A 16,483-nucleotide genomic window follows, 5' to 3' on the forward strand; every position below is an offset into this window, starting at 1 on the left:
AAACTCAGTCTCAAAAAAAAAAAAAAAGGAAGTTTCTTTTTTCTCTATTGTGAGCTGATGGGAAGGTGAGGATTGCTGCTGCCCTAGCCAGAGGAATGGCTTTGCTTGAGTGTGTGGTGCACATGCCCGGGTGTTGCTGTGTGCTAGTTGCTTCTTGCTGCTGCTTCCTGCTTCTCTGGGACTCACGTGCATAGCGCGATATATATAAATGTGTGTGTGTGTGTGTGTATGTGTGTGTATATATATATATATATATATATATATATATATTTTTTTTTTTTTTTTTTTAATTCCCTGGAACTTTTGGTTCCTATCAGCTCCTGCTGATCATAGAAAAGAAGGCTTGCCCCTTCCCCCACACCCACACCCACACCCATAATGTTTTTTTTTAATATCAACATAAAAGTAAAAGAAGGAAAAAATAATATAACAGTAGTGATAGCCATAGTTTTAGTAATAATAGGTAACATTTTTGAGTGATTACCATGTTCCAGGCACTAAATTAAGCTCATTTCCTCAATCATCTCAACCAAGCTTCATTATAATCCAATTAAAAGGTACTATTATTACCTCCATATTACAGATCAAAATTCTGGCACAGAGAACATATTTAACTAGCCTAAACTACACAGCTAGTCTTATGCTATACATACGGTAATTAAATTACAAGGTGCCAATTATATTTTACATGTTATAAGGAATTAGATTGTATCAGTGTGATCGATGTTTCTCAACCTAGCTGCACATGAGCACCACCTAGCATCCTTCACACTTGGATTTCTATGCAATGATTCTTGCATGTCAAGTTAAAGGACTTCTATTCAGTAGTGCTCAGATGATTCTGGGTCCTAACCTTAGTGCTGAGGCAGGACTACCCTTGAGGGAGTCAGCCAGGCCCTTGGGTCACAGACACACTGGTCGAGTAACTGACAGGCATTGGAGACCACCCCTCATTTGCATATAGAATCCCAGCCCAGCTAACACCAAAACTGCCCTCCTCTCCAGCTCTATGTTGTTAGAAACCTCAAATACAAAATTGTGATGTTTATTTCTTCAAATTACCTAAACAATATTTACATTGAAAAATAAGGGAAATGCCACCAAAAATTTGAATGAAAAGACTGCAGTATAATAGAAACTTCCTTCCAGGGAAAACACACTGAAATAATTCATAGCCTGTGAAAGCTGGTAAAACATGTATAGATCATCCAGTCTAATGGTCTCAATCCTGGCTACACAGTAAAATCATTTGGAGAAGCTATTACATAATACAACTGCCAGCTCCCACCCCACAATGTCTGATTTAATTGATCTGGGGTAGTACCTGAAAACTGGTACTTTTAAAAGCTCCCAAGGGGATTTTTAATTTTTCAGCCATCATGGGGAAGCACTGATCTAGCCTAGCCCCTCAATACCTGTAAAATGGCTTGCCTGAGGCCACCTAGAATGTCATGGGCAGGGCCACATATATCTCTCTAGTCTTCTTTGAATCTGTATTGAATCAGAACTATCGTTTCTTTCTGAAAATACTCAAGAAATCTTCTTAGAAAAAGTGCTAGCTGTAAGACAAAGAAAATCAAAATCAAACATGATTACAAATATATACACTAATACCTAACATATCACAATTGTGACTTTTCAGCGAGTCAGTGTGTTCGTTGTAATTGCTCATTAAAGGTGTTCTATTTTCCTTGCTTCAGTTATAGAGAGTGTGAGATCTTTCAGAGAAACCACATGGAAAGGTGATTGTCCAGATGCTGGCTAATGGGCAATGTCTTTGACCACATAGGGTTACATGCTCAGTGTGATGCTCTGAAAACCATTGCAGTTAATGAGCTGATCCTAATTGTGCTCATTTTCCAGCAACCTCAATAGGCTTGTATCCTGGGAGACAGAATGTGTTTCTGGTCACTCGTTCTAACCCCAGAAATCAAGGAAAATAACAGACTTCCACAGAAGCTAGACTGACCAGGCGATACTGTGACCAGGCAAGCATGGGCTTTTGACAGTAAATCCTGGAGAGGAACAGAGACGTGCAGATACTTGATCTTTCTTTGCCTGTAAACACAGTGCTTACATACCATCAAATCTGACTGTGAGTATGTTTTGGGCAACCAAAATAAATATTTCTGTTTGTAAGCTAGAGAAAATAAAATATCAACAGCTAAATCCTACATGAGCTTAGTATCTTCAGTCAGCCACATAGAAATAGGTCAGTTTTGTGTAGAAAATGTTTCAGACAAATTAAGAATATTAAAAACAGTGAAGTTAAAGGTAATGTTTAATCTTACTTTCCAGACCACAAATTTTTAAGGCCTCTAGCCCAACCATTTATGCAAAGTGCTAATTAAAAATGTTATGTGTATATTGAAGGAGTTTCTTGTATAGTGTTAGAATCCAGTGCATTCAGCAAACGTGGATTGAGTGTTTACGATGTGACTTATTGAAAATATTGTATAGCGGGATGCCAGCTGGGAAATTAATTTGTGCTTTTTTTGTTCCCCATTGCTGTAGATCCATCTGAAAGGAAGGAATCAACCCTCTGTGTTCCCAAAATCAGGTCCTTTTCACTCCCAAAAACACAGGTTCATTTGTGGTGGGTCTGAGGCTAGGTGCTCTGCGTTATCTAGTGCTTCCTGAAGCCCTAGTTTTGAAAGAAGAAGCAGGATGAATTTTTCTGTACTGGGGAGATTGGAAGGGGAGAATTAGGCTTTGCTCCACTAGATAATGCAGAATTGTGAATAAGGACAAGGTTTGCAGATTCTGTGGCAACTCAGGGGCAGGGTCTTGAAGGTGTCAGGCACTTAAAGGGTACAGGGCAGGACATCAGGAGCCCAGTCTGGGGACCTACCCAGGATGCTCTCATGTGGAGTTTCCGCAGAACTTGAGCAAGGACCTGGATCTGGAGATGTGGAATAGCAATGTTAGGCCCATAAATGGGACCACAAATGGACCCAGCATCTGAGCCACAGCATCATGTGACCATAAGAATAACAGCCATAATTGCAACCCTGGATGAGACCAGGGATTTGCCCCACTCAAGAACTGAGAGGCTGCAAGAGCACTTTATAAGGATGACACAAGCCTACAGCATGACTGTACAAAACAAGGTTGGACATCTTTAAAAATGATTAATATTGGATTTTTCACTGGTTTGCACATGTGGGAGCTAATACCAGTTCTCATAAAATCCTTCTCAAGAAAGATAAAATTATTCCCTGAATGTCAGGAAAAAAAATTGGTATCCATTACATATGTGTAAGAAGCTTTATTAACAAGTAATTTGTGTCACTAAATCACTTGAATGTAATGCAATTATATTTTTTCAGCCATAATCTAATTCAGATGTTTTGTGACAATGCAAGGAAAAAAAATAGATGTCTGGGTGGATATCATTAAAGACTCTTCTCCACATAAATCCCTACCTTTCACTGAATTAGAAAAGGATTTCCTGAGATCTTGCTAAAGAAATCCAAAAGGTAGTTAGTTTAAATTTGAACACTCTCTCATACACAATCTCATTTATTTTTTTCAACAAATATATGTATTACATTCCCACTGCCTGGCAGGCATATTTGTATTCAACTCTTCTTTGACGTGGGCTGTGCAGGTATTGGAGATACAACAGAGAGAAAGAGAAATATGGTTGCTTTCCTCATGGAGTTTTTAGTTAAGTGAAACAACAAGAAAACTTATCAAAAAATAAAATTTGGTAGGTGCCATAACGGGAGAAGTATGTGTTCTGTATTAGCAAATAGCAGAACATAATTTAGATGAGGGTGATATCTCAAGGGAATGATAAACTGAGAGTAAAATGATAGGAAGAGTCAGCCAGGTAACCATTGCGTAAGTTACAGCTTCTCACTATCTCTTCCACCACCAAATTGAGAACATGTTGTGAATTTCAACATTATAAGATCCTTCAAATCCAGGTAAGCATCCATATCAAGAATGTATTTGAAACTGGAGAATTGTCCAGTAGGATAAAAGAGGGGATGCTGCCTCATCCAGAGCCCAAGCTCTCTCTTAGCCATGCTGCCCTCTGTGTCACTTCCCTCAAGAAAGACCCTCCACTTGAACTATGAATCCCATCCTCTCTGGCCATCTCAAGGCTTCACTTCTTAAATTCTCCTATCTCTCCTACCTCAACAACGTCTCTTCTCTACTGGGTCATTCCCTTTGGTGGCACACATGTCATAATAACATGCCGATGTTTGTTTTTTTTAAAAGAAGAGGAAAAGAAACCAAAACAACCTCCTTTGTCCATAGGTAGACACACACACACACATGCTATACCCTGCTACCACCTCACCTCTCTGCCCCCTTTCACAGCAAAACTCCTTGGAAAAGTGCTATATATTTACCACCCACACTTCCTCATTCCCTCTCCAACCATTTGAATCAGGCTTTCTACTCCTCCACTCCATGGAAACGCCTCTTACCAAGATCAGCAATTATCTCCTTTTTTCCAAAGCCAGTGACAGGTCTCAGTCCTCATCTTCCTCATCCTGTTGGCCGCATTTGATGTGCTTGTCTACATTCTCCTTGAAACACTTTCTGCATCAAGTTCCGACACCCAAACCTTCCCTTGGTGTGGCACTCTTCGGTCTCAGGCTGGCTCTGCCTTCTCTACAAATCTATGAATGCTGGGATGTCCCCAGGGCTCAGTCCTCGGGTCTCACCTCCTTTCAATCTAACCTTACTCCCTCAGACATCTCATGCACTTCCTTGAGTTCAAATCACATTCACACACTGATGACTCTCAAGTTTCTATGTCAGGCTTACTCCTCTCCCACAAACTCCAGATTCCTCAAACCTCCTGCCTCCTTCACAGCCCTTCTGTAAAGTGAGTGGCCAAAACAGAACTGTTGATTTCCACTACGCTGTAAATCTACCCCCCTTTCAACTACCCATCTACATACTCCTCATCTCCTTTGCCTTGCCACACCTTTTGTTTTTCCATAGCACTTATCACTGTCTAACAGATTGTATGATTTTATTTAACTCATTATTCGTTGTCTACCTCCAATAAAATGTAAGTTCCACAAGGGCAGAGATCTTTGTTTCATTAGGTGTTATATCCTAAGAGCCTAAATAATTGTCTTATATATAGCAGACTCTCAAATATTAAGTATATGAAGTAATGAGAGATAAGTGGCTTGCCTAAGGCAGTATGCATTGCATTATATCAAAATATATCCAGGGATTTCTATATATTACAAAGATGTAAATCAACACGAATTTAAGACTGACTGAGGCCCTAGAGAAAGGCAGAGATAAAAGAAAGGAGTATGAGTCCTTAAAAGCTACCCTCCTGCTGACCAAGAACAACCACACTGCTGTTATATGAATAAAAAATAAAATTCCATTTGGCTAAGCCTCTGAAATGTTGGAATTTATTTATTACAGAAACTAGCTAATACACATTTGAACATGAAATTTTTTTAGCATGAAATGAGTTCATGTGCTTTGGGGGAATTTACATTATTCATTCAACAAACATGTTGAGCTCTTGCTGTGGGCCAAGAACTCTGATGGGCATAGGGGATTCAAAGATGAGTAATAGAAAATCATTTCCCTTCAGGAAGCCCAAAATTTACAATATTATGCTGTAAGTTTTATTTCAGAGGAAAGGAAAAGGGGCTGTTTCAGCCCAGAGGAAAAAGCCTAATTCTGCCAGGCAGAGAAGAGACAAATCAGAACAGGGGATGTGACATTTGGACTCAGTTTTGAATTGTGAGTATGATGAAGAATGAAAAAAGAAAATATGTCACTTTTGTAAAATGTTACTTGACAAATTTGATTCCAAATTATTTGGCCATTTCACTCTGTACAACTGCTCTTAGAGTTTCATTAAATACAATTCATATTCACTTCAGAGGTGAAATTGAACTTTAATGTAGATATATCACTCAAATAGATTGGGATATAATATTTTTCTGCTTGATAGTACAGTGGTAACATAAGGCAATAGAAAATATCAAAGTGCAAAAGACTGTCCCTCATTATTGATATTTTCCAAATAGTTAATTTGCCCCAAAAGATACATAAAAGAAAAGCCCTTTTTAATCATCAAAGACAGCACCACTGGGTATTTTACAATCCTTTACACTGGCTAGGTGATAAGCTGCACTGTTTTATGGGTCTTACAGTATTTGAAATCTATGAACCAGAAAGACCTTTTGTCTTCCAAATGTCCTATGACATTTGTTTTAATGATGTTTACAAAGGTTTTCCTAACGAAAACCTTTGTATGCTTTCAAGAACTAGTTAATTTCAACATTTATTAAGTCATTGCTTTTACTTAAAGACTGATTAAGATTCAATGAGGACAAATACTACGTAATACACTAAGTAAGGAAGAAGTTTCGGCCAACACATATGGGATAATAGCTGGAAGTGGTCCAGCAGACATCCCGTGGAGTGGTGTGTATAGCAAAAACAAATCCATCTCATTGTATCTGGCACTGATCAGATCCTTTGCTAATATGTCTTACCTAGTTCTCCTTTTTACAAATAAGAGAAATATATGGAACTTAAAGTGAGGGCCAAAGAAAACATAAGTATAATGATAATAATGACATAAATCCCTTTTGAGAGAACTTTTTCTCTCACAAATATTTTTATATTTGCTATCTCATTTGTTTTTCATACAACTTGGAAAAAATATTAGAAGATGGAGGTAAAAATCTTTCCTAAGCCTTTTTTTTTTTTTTGAGACGGAGTCTCACTCTGTCGCCCAGGCTGGAGTGCAGTGGTGCAATCTTGGCTCACTGCAACCTCCGCCTCCCGGGTTTGAGCTATTCCACTGCCTCAGCCTCATGAGTAGCTGTGATTACAGGCACATGCCGCCAAGCCTGGCTATTGTTTTGTATTTTTAGTAGAGAGAGGGTTTCACTGTGTTAGCCAAGATGGTCTCAATCTCCTGACCTCGTGATCTGCCCCCCTTGTCCTCCCAAGGTTCTGGGATTACAGGTGTGAGCCACTGCGCCCAGCCACCTATTTTTTTTTTTAAGTCCAACTTTCAGTCACATTCCAGTTTCCAAAATCAGAATCAAGCATTATCTCTTCCTTCCACTGGTATAAACACTGGACTGGACACTTTGAGGATAGGAGGATGTGCAAATACAGAGATGAAGCATATTCTCTCCTTCACTATGCTTGTAGTTTAGTGGGGAGAGTCAGAAAAAAACATATGCAAAACAGCACATTTTGGCTTGCATTATTCTTTTATGTCCTAAAAGAGGAGACAATGTTCTCATTTCAGTGAATCAACATCCACCCCTTTGAACAAGCCAGGAATTCAGGAATCTTCCCTCATTATTCCCTCTCCCTTACCAGCCACATCCAGTCCATGAAGTCCTGTCAATTTTACCTTCTAAATATTTTTCGCATTCTTTCCATCACCATTGCCATAGCCTGAGTTCAAGCTGCCACTATCTCCCATAGGCATGAATTGCACTGCCTCCTAAATAGCCTCCCTGCTTCCATTCTGAGCCTACCCAATGTTCTCTGCACACTGCAGGTGGAGTGATGCAGTAAAAATACAAATCTAGTCATAGATTTTCCCACTCAAACCACTTCAGGAACTTTACATTAGCCTTACGGTAAGGTGCAAAATTCCTTAATTTAGACCACAAGGCCTTGATTGATCTAGCCCCTACCTAACTCTCCAGCCCCACCATCTGCCACTGTATGGCTTTGCTCTCTGTCACTTTGGTCTTCCTTCAGATCATTGAACATTCCTCAGTCCTTCACACTTCCTAGATTTTCCCTTGTTCTTCCCTTTACCAAGAAAGCTCCATCCCCTCCCTATCTTCACATTGTAGCCCAAACGTCACTTAGGCAGGGAAGACTTTGTTCACTTTTTAGACACAATCAATTCTTCTTAATGCTCATCACAACTCATAGCTATGTATTTATTGTGTCATTATTTAAATCTGTCTCCTGCTTCCATCCCGTTCCCACTGCACTGTAAGCTCTGTGAGGGCAGGGACAATGTCTTTGTTGCTTACTTTGTATCCCTGTAGCCTAGCACATTGCCTAGCACATGCTAGGAGCTCCGTAAATATACAGTGAATGAGCAAAAAGATGACTATATGAATGAAGGAATACTGAAATAAAGATTTCACAAAAGAGGTCACCCCGGAAATGAGCACTGAGGGGGAAATAAGATTGCAATAGTCAGAAAAGGGTAGGGAGGAACTTCCACGCTCTAAGAACTGTGAGAAGCAAAGACAAAGAGACAAGAAGTCATAAAGCAGGAGAGGGAATCATGAAGAATCCACACTTATTTTATTGAATGTATACAGTAATGGAATATTAGCCCAGAAAGATGTACATTCATCATGAAGATCCTAGAATGCAGGATAAAAAATAGTATTTAATTATATAGTGATTCATTACCATTTTATGAGCAAGAAGTGACACATGTGAAGTGAAATTTGGGTAGTATTCTATGCTTGTTCATAAAGAGTGTAAGCCAATTAAAACCAGTTAAAGCCAGTTAAACTAATATTACCACAGAGAACAAAGTTATTTTTAAAAGCTATTAACGTCATACATTTGAAAAATAATAAAGATACTGACATGTCCTTGATAGATAAGAGATTTCTAAGACTGAAATTCATGGATAAAGATATGGATTGAAGCAACCCAATTTATGATACAGAATCCCCCAAAACCTGAGGAATTGGCAGGACCAAGTACTTATAGAAACAGAGTTAAAAATAAGAGGAGTGGGCTGGGCGCGGTGGCTCACGCTTGTAATCCCAGCACTTTGGGAGGCCAAGGCAGGCGGATCACAAGGTCAGGAGATCGAGACCACGCTGAAACCCCGTCTCTACTAAAAATACAAAAAATTGGCCAGGCGAGGTGGCAGGCGCCTGTAGTCCCAGCTACTCGGGAGGCTGAGGCAGGAGAATGGCGTGAACCTGGGAGGCGGAGGTGCAGTGAGCTGAGATTGCACCACTGCACTCCAGCCTGGGCGACAGAGTGAGACTCCGTCTCAAAAAAAAAAAATAAAATAAAATAAAAATAAAAATAAGAGGAGTGGACCAGGTATGTTGGTTCACACCCATAATCCCAGCGCTTTGGGAGGCTAAGGTGGAAGGATCATGGTAACATAGGGAGACCTCGTCTCTACAAAAATTTAAAAATTCAGCCAGGGATGGTGGTGCATGCCTGTAGTACCAGCTACTTGGAAGGCTAAGGTGGAAGGATTGCTTGAGCCCCGGAGTTCCAGGCTGTAGAGAGCTGTGATCATGCCATGGCACTCCAGCCTGGGTATGAAAGAGAGACCCTGTCTCTAAAAAAAGAAAAGCTGGGTGTGGTGGCTCACACCTGTAATCCCAGCACTTTGGGAGGCTGAGGCGGGCAAATTGCCTGAACTCAGGAGTTTGAGACCAGCCTGGGCAACATGGTGAAACTCCATCTCTACTAAAATACAAAATATTAGCCAGGCATAGCAGCATGCATGGGACTCCCTATAGTCCCAGCTACTCGGGAGGCTGAGGCAGGAGAATTGCTTGAACCCGGGAGGCAGAGGTTGCAGTAAGCCAAGATTGCACCACTGCACTCCAGCCTAGGCAACAGAGCCAGACTCTGTCCTCTGTGTCAAAAGAAAAAGACTGGTTGGAAGTCTATTGTTTGAGAAACAGATCACTAAAACCCCTCCTTCCTTGCAAACAAGAGCTTTATTCTCTAAAAAAATAAAATACAGGGTCTCCACGTTGAGGAGTATGTAGCACAGATAAGGAAAAGAATGTGATTTATGGAAAATGAAGGCGGGAGTATGAAATTAGGGTTTACATGTCCAGTGCTAAGATTTCCAGCTCTCTTCTCCAATTTGGATCTCAGAATTCTAGCAATACACATAAATTTTCTAGACAGGAGATGAAAAGATTCTTTTGGGGTGAATTTGACCAGCTCAGAAGGAAAAACTGATACTGGAAGATATGCAAAGGCCCAGCGAAATCATCCTGTGGTGCATCCAATAAATGACAACCAACAACCATCCACTAAGACCAGTAAGACTTTCTTTTCTTTTCTTTCTTTTGAGACAGAATCTTACTCTGTCACCCAAGCTGGAGTGCAGTGGTGCGATCTGTACTCACTGCAGCCTCCACCTCCCGGGCTCAAGTGATCCTTCCACCTCAGCCTCCCAAGTAGCTGGGACTCAAGGCACATGCCACCACACCCAGCTAATTTTTGTATTTTTTGGAAGAGATGGGGGTCTTACTGTGTTGCTCAAAACCCCGGCTTCAGGCAATCTTCCTGCCTCGGGCTCCCAAAGTGCTGGGATTACAGGCATGAGCCACCATGTCAGGCTTCGTGCAGATTTTCTATACAAGTCTAATTCCCTACTCTCACACAGGAGAATCACCAGACACATGAGGAAAGTAACTAAGCTGAATGATAGAAACCAAAATTTAATCAACTGATGAAGAACAGCAAGTTGGGGGAATGAACTCTTGAGGGAACATGGGGAATAAAACTAATGTTGATAAACTTAGAGAAATAGAAGGGGATATTATATCCATGAAACAAAAACAGAATGCTATTAAAACAAAATAAAGAGAAGAGCCAATATAAAGCATTAAAAATCCAAGGGTAGAAATGAAAAACTCAGTGGACACTATGGAGAATAACAGTGGAGAAGTCTCCCAGAGAGGAGAGCAAAAAGAGAGCTGAAAACCAGGAGAGGAACAACAGCAACATTAAAGAGCCAGCCCAGGAGATTCACCAGCCAAATAGTGGAGTTTCCAGCAGAATAGAGAGAATGGAGGGGAGGAAACCATTAAAGGAATGATTCAAGAAAATAGCCCAGAGCTAGAGGACATGTTTTTCCAGACTTTAAAGGCTTAATCCACGTGGCCAGCACAAATAATAAAAATAGATGAGGATTAAGCTCCGATTTTTTATCTTACCCAAATTCCTACCTAAGGGGTTTAGGGAGTCATGCCCTACAAACCATAAATTCTCATCAGATGGGTTTTATTTGACCTTATATATCGTGACTTATACTTTTCAATCTGACTCTGGCATAACATTATAAGACAAGGAAAAATAATATTTAACCCCAAAATATATTCCCTTGCCATACCTTAAAATTGCCCTGCAAAGTCTCTTGTGGGGAAAAATCCACATTCTATAGAGAATCCGCTTCCTCCTTTCTTTTCCTTCCTTCCTTCCCAGATCCAGGAGATAATCAACTAAGAACCCTTTTAAGTCCCATAGAAAACAATTTACAACCTGCTCTCTCTAAAGACGGCTACCTAAGAGTTTCCTCTGCACAATGAAACTTGATCTCCACAGTCCTTTTTCTTTTTTTTTTTTTGAGACGGAGTCTTGCTCTGTCGCCCAGACTGGAGTGCAGTGGCGCAATCTCGGCTCACTGCAAGCTCCGCCTCCCGGGTTCACGCCATTCTCCCGCCTCAGCTTCCCGAGTAGCTGGGACTACAGGCGCCCGCCACTGCGCCCAGCTAATTTTTTGTATTTTTAGTAGAGACAGGGTTTCACCATGGTCTCGATCTCCTGACCTCGTGATCCGCCCGCCTCGGCCTCCCAAAGTGCTGGTATTACAGGCTTGAGCCACCGCGCCCGGCCAGTCCTTTTTCTTTAACCTGAACATTCCCATTGGTCCCAAGTCTTCAGACAACATCAACCAGTTGTCAACCAGGAAACGTTTAAATTTACCTATAGCCTGGAAGCCCCCCACACCTGCCCCACTTTGAGTTGTCCCACCTTTCTAAACCAAACCAATGTATTTATTTTTTCTTTTTTTTTAACTGTACTTTAAGTTCTGGGGTACATGTATAGAACATGCAGGTTTGTTACATAGGTATACACATGCCATGGTGGTTTGCTGCACCTATCAACCTGTCATCTACATTAGGTATTTCTCCTAATGCTACCCCTCCCCCAGGCTCCCACCCCCCAACAGGCCCCATTGTGTGATGCCCCCACCCTGTGTCCATGTGTTCTCATTATTCAGCTCCCACTTATGAGTGAGAACATGCAGTGTTTGGTTTTCTGTTATTGTGTTAGTTTGCTGAGAATGATGGTTTTCAGCTTCATCCATGTCCCTGCAAAGGACAAGAACTCATCCTTTTTTACGGCTGCATAGTGTTCCATGGTGTATATGTGCCACATTGTCTTTATCCAGTCTTCCATCCGAAGGTCACCAACGTCAAAAACAAACCAATGTATTTCTTAAATGTATTTGATTGATGTCTCATGCCTTCCTAAAATACATAAAACCAAGCTATACCCCAACCACCTTGGGCATATGTCCTCAGGACCTCCTGAGGGCTGTGTTGCAGGCCATGGTTGCTCATATTTGGCTCAGCATAAATCTCTTCAAATATTTTACAGAGTTTGACATTTTTCATCAACATAGATGTCACTGTGAAATTTCAGGGTATTCAGAGAGAAGAGAAAATCTTACAGGTTTCCAAGGGGGTAGAGGAGAGAAAAACACAGTTTACATACAAAGTTTTGGGAGCCAGAATGACTTACATTTTTAACATTAACCTTAAAAAGCAGAAAATAAGGCACTTAAAAATCTAGAGGAAATCTATTCTAGAATTCTACCTTCAGCCAAAAGTTATCAATCAAGTATGAGGGTAGAATAAAAACATTCTCTCTGAAAGTCTCAAAAAATTTGCCTCGAAGAAACTTTCTCTGGAATCCTGTGACTCTACCACAAATGAGAGTGTTTTAAAGAGTCAAACTCAGTAAAATATTGGAAGAGGTTTATTCTGAGCTAAATATGAGTGACCATGGCCTGTGACTCAGCCCTCAGGAGATCCTGAGAACATTTGCCCAAAATGGTAGGGGTGAAGCTTGCTTTTCTACGTTTCAGAAAGACATGAGGCATCAATCAAATACATTTAAGTATACATTGGTTTGGTCCAGAAAGGTGGGACAACTTGAAGAGGTGTCTTTTTTTTTTTTTTTTTTTTTTTTTTTTTTGTTTAGACAGCGTCTCGCTTTGTTCCCGAGGCTGGAGTGCAGTGGCGCTATGTCAGCTCACTGCAAGCTCCGCCTCCTGGGTTCACGCCATTCTCCTGCCTCAGCTTCCCGTGTAGCTGGGACTACAGGCGCCCGCCACCACGCCCAGCTTTTTTGTATTTTTAGTAGAGATGGGGTTTCACCATGTTAGCCAGGATGGTCTCGACCTCCTGACCTCGTGATCCGCCCGCTTCGGCCTCCCAGAGTGCTGGGATTACAGGCTTGAGTCACAGCGCCCGCCCGGCCAGAAAGGAATGTCTTGGTTGCATAAAAGTTTTATCATGCAGATGAAGCCTCCAGGTAGCAGGCTTCAGAGAGAATAGATTGTAAATGTTTCTCATCAGAGTTAAGGTCTGTGTTGCTGCTAAAGGCTGGTGGGCTTTTGCTGAATTCCAAGAGGGAGGAGGGCATAATGAACTGTGTCCAACCCCCCCACCCGCCGCCACCACCCCACCTTCCTGTCATGGCTTGAACCAGTCTTTCAGGTTAAATTTGGAGGGCCCTGGCCTAGTGGAGGAAGTCCATTCAGATGGTTGGGGGGTCTTCAAATTTTATTTTTGGTTTACAGAGTCAACCAAGAAAGAAGACATGGGATACAGGAAAAGGTTCTACAAAGTAGGCCTAAGAATCAACAGGGAAAGGAAAATCCCAAGATAGGATGTCAGCTGTACACCAGCTACAGAGGCAACCAGTCCAGACTGCAGCAGGCCAGAACAAGCCAAAAGATTCTAACATCGATAAATTATCTGACACACCTAACTAAAGAATTGAGAAGAGACTTGGAAAAATGTAGAAGACTTTGGGTTTGAATTAATGATGAGTATGTCTATAGGAAACAAAGAAACTACACACACAAACAAAAAGCATAATTATTAAATAGAAACAAATTTTAAACCATGAAGGAAAATGCAAACTGTGTGCCTCAATTGTAAACAGTCATAATACTATAAGACTGAGTAATGCTTTAGCCTAAGTTATAACACAATAGGAGAAAGGATGAGAAAGGAGGTGAGGAAAGTGGTGAAAGAGAATAAAATCCTTATTTTCCTAGTGAGAATTCAATAAATCATGCCTAAATATAAAAAATCAAGACCTAGAAATATGAACTTGCTATGTAGATGTATGATGATATATACCAAATGGAACAGTGAAAGGAACTTACAGTGGTTGCCTGTAGAGAAGAGGAAATGAAGGGTAAGGGAGACTTTTAACTGTGTATGTAAAAGTTTCATAAAAATAAAAACTAAACAAAAGACTATTTTAATTTAAAAAAATCAACAGATCAAGGATGAGGGAGAGACATGCATGAGAAAAAGAGAAACAGAGACTGATCTATAAATAACTCATAAGTTTCATATTTAAATGTCTAGGAAGATAAGGAATTCCAAAGGAAAGTTTGAATTTAAAGAGAATAACAATTACATTTTAAAAGTAAAGCATTTATCACAACAAACAACTATCTAGAGACACAAAATCATGGAGAGCCACTCTCTGTACCCACAGAACTGTAAGGTTGCAAGGGCCCTTAGAGATCAACTTGCTTCTGTTTCCTGAATTTTTTCTAGGATACCCTTTGCAAGGGCTGTACATGCTCTACTTGAACACCTATAGTGACTGAGCGTTCACTGGGTACTGAGTCCTCACTCTCTACTTGAGCTTCTCTAATTCATTTTTTTCTTTTTTTTTGAGATGGAGTTTTGCTCTTGTCACCCAGGCAGGAGTGCAATGGCGCAATCTTGGCTCACCATAACCTCCAATTCCCAGGTTTAAGCAATTATCCAGCCTCAGCCTCCCGAGTAGCTGGGACTACAGGCACGCACCACCACACCTGGCTAATTTTTGTATTTTTAGTAGAAACGGGGTGTCACCGTGTTGGCCAAGATGGTCTTGATCTCTTGACCTCGTGATCCACCCGTCTCGGCCTCCCAAAGTGCTGGGATTATAGGCATGAACCACTGTGCCCGGCCTCTAATTCTTTTTCTTTTTTTTTGAGACAGAGTTTCGCTCTTGTTGCCCAGGCTGGAGTGCAATGGCGTGATCTCGGCTCACCGCAACCTCCACCTCCTGGGTTCAAGCGATTCTCCTGCCTCAGTCTCCCAAGTAGCTGGGATTACAGGCGTGTGCCACCATGCCTGGCTAATTTTTCTATTTTAGTAGAGACGGGGTTTCTCCATGTTGGTTAGGCTGGTCTCGAGCTCCTGAGAGTGCTGGGATTACAGGCATGAGCTACCGCGCCGGGCCTGCTTCTCAAATTCTTAAATGGGACTTCCTTAGGTAAAGCCAAATCTGCATACAAGGCATTGTCTCTTGTGCTACCCTGCAGTTCTTGACTCTCTTCTTTTGCTTAAAATACTGCAGATCTGCCCTAAGTATTCTCAGTGCTTTTAATAACTACCAAAATGCTTTCCTGTTTTTCTCTCTGGACTCTTAATTGTATCAGAGGACCCAACATTTTAGTAAAAGAATCTAAATATTTAAATATGAGTAAAAGTGAATGTATAGTAAATGATATCCATTCATTCCTGGCTAGTGAAATGAACTGGAATAAATGACTTCCAGAGATTCCTTCCATTCTTCTTAAACAAACACAGGAGTGTTTCCTGGACTGGGATCACTACGTAAGGTACAATAACAGGGATGAAGCAGGCAGGGGAAGGCTAAAGGAAGGGAGAAGAAGGCCTCTGCCTCCATGCCTTGCTATCTTCCGCCCTTCTGAAGTCAGCAGTTGTCATGAGGCTTGACTCAAAATCTGTTTCTAAGAGATGGAGTTCAAATTAAAGCCAAGTACAGCAAGCAGTGTTGTTGCCAGAATAATTTGAGTCTTCGAGCTGTGCTAAGTGCTTTTTTGCCTCTACACATGAAAAATACTACATTTTTCAGTTTGTTTCTATTTGAAGGAAGATGGTTTAGGTGATTATAGAGGAGTAGCTGGTCAATTCTACCCAAATTCCACTTGTGATTTCTATGTTGAAATTCCAAAAGTCTCTTTAATAGATAATTTATGTTCCTCTAAGATAGTTTTTTTTTTTTTGTTTAACAATAATAAAAGCTCTCAAATTTCCCAGAGGCAAAAAAAAAAATTATACTCAATGTGAGATCTTAGAGCTTAGCTCTTGCCAGAGGCCTGTCCGTCTCACATGATCAAGAGATATTCTCCAGTAGTTCTCTGTGGGTGACTGAAAAGTGTATAAGAGTGGTGAGACATATATTCTTCTCCTGGACTTGATTTTTTTTTTTTTTTTTTTGAGACAGAGTTTTGCTCTTGTTGCCCAGGCTGGAGTGCAATGGCGTGATCTCGGCTCACCGCAACCTCCGCCTCCTGGGTTCAAGAAATTCTCCTGTCTCAGCCTTCCGAGTAGCTGCGATTACAGGCGTGTACCACCATATCTGGCTAAATTTTTTTGTATTTTTAGTAGAGAAGAGGTTTCACCATGTTGGTCAGGCTGGTCTTGAACTCCTGACCTCAGAT

This window comes from Nomascus leucogenys, chromosome 19 (assembly GCF_006542625.1).
Source record: "Nomascus leucogenys isolate Asia chromosome 19, Asia_NLE_v1, whole genome shotgun sequence".
Classification (NCBI taxonomy): Eukaryota; Metazoa; Chordata; class Mammalia; order Primates; family Hylobatidae; genus Nomascus; species Nomascus leucogenys.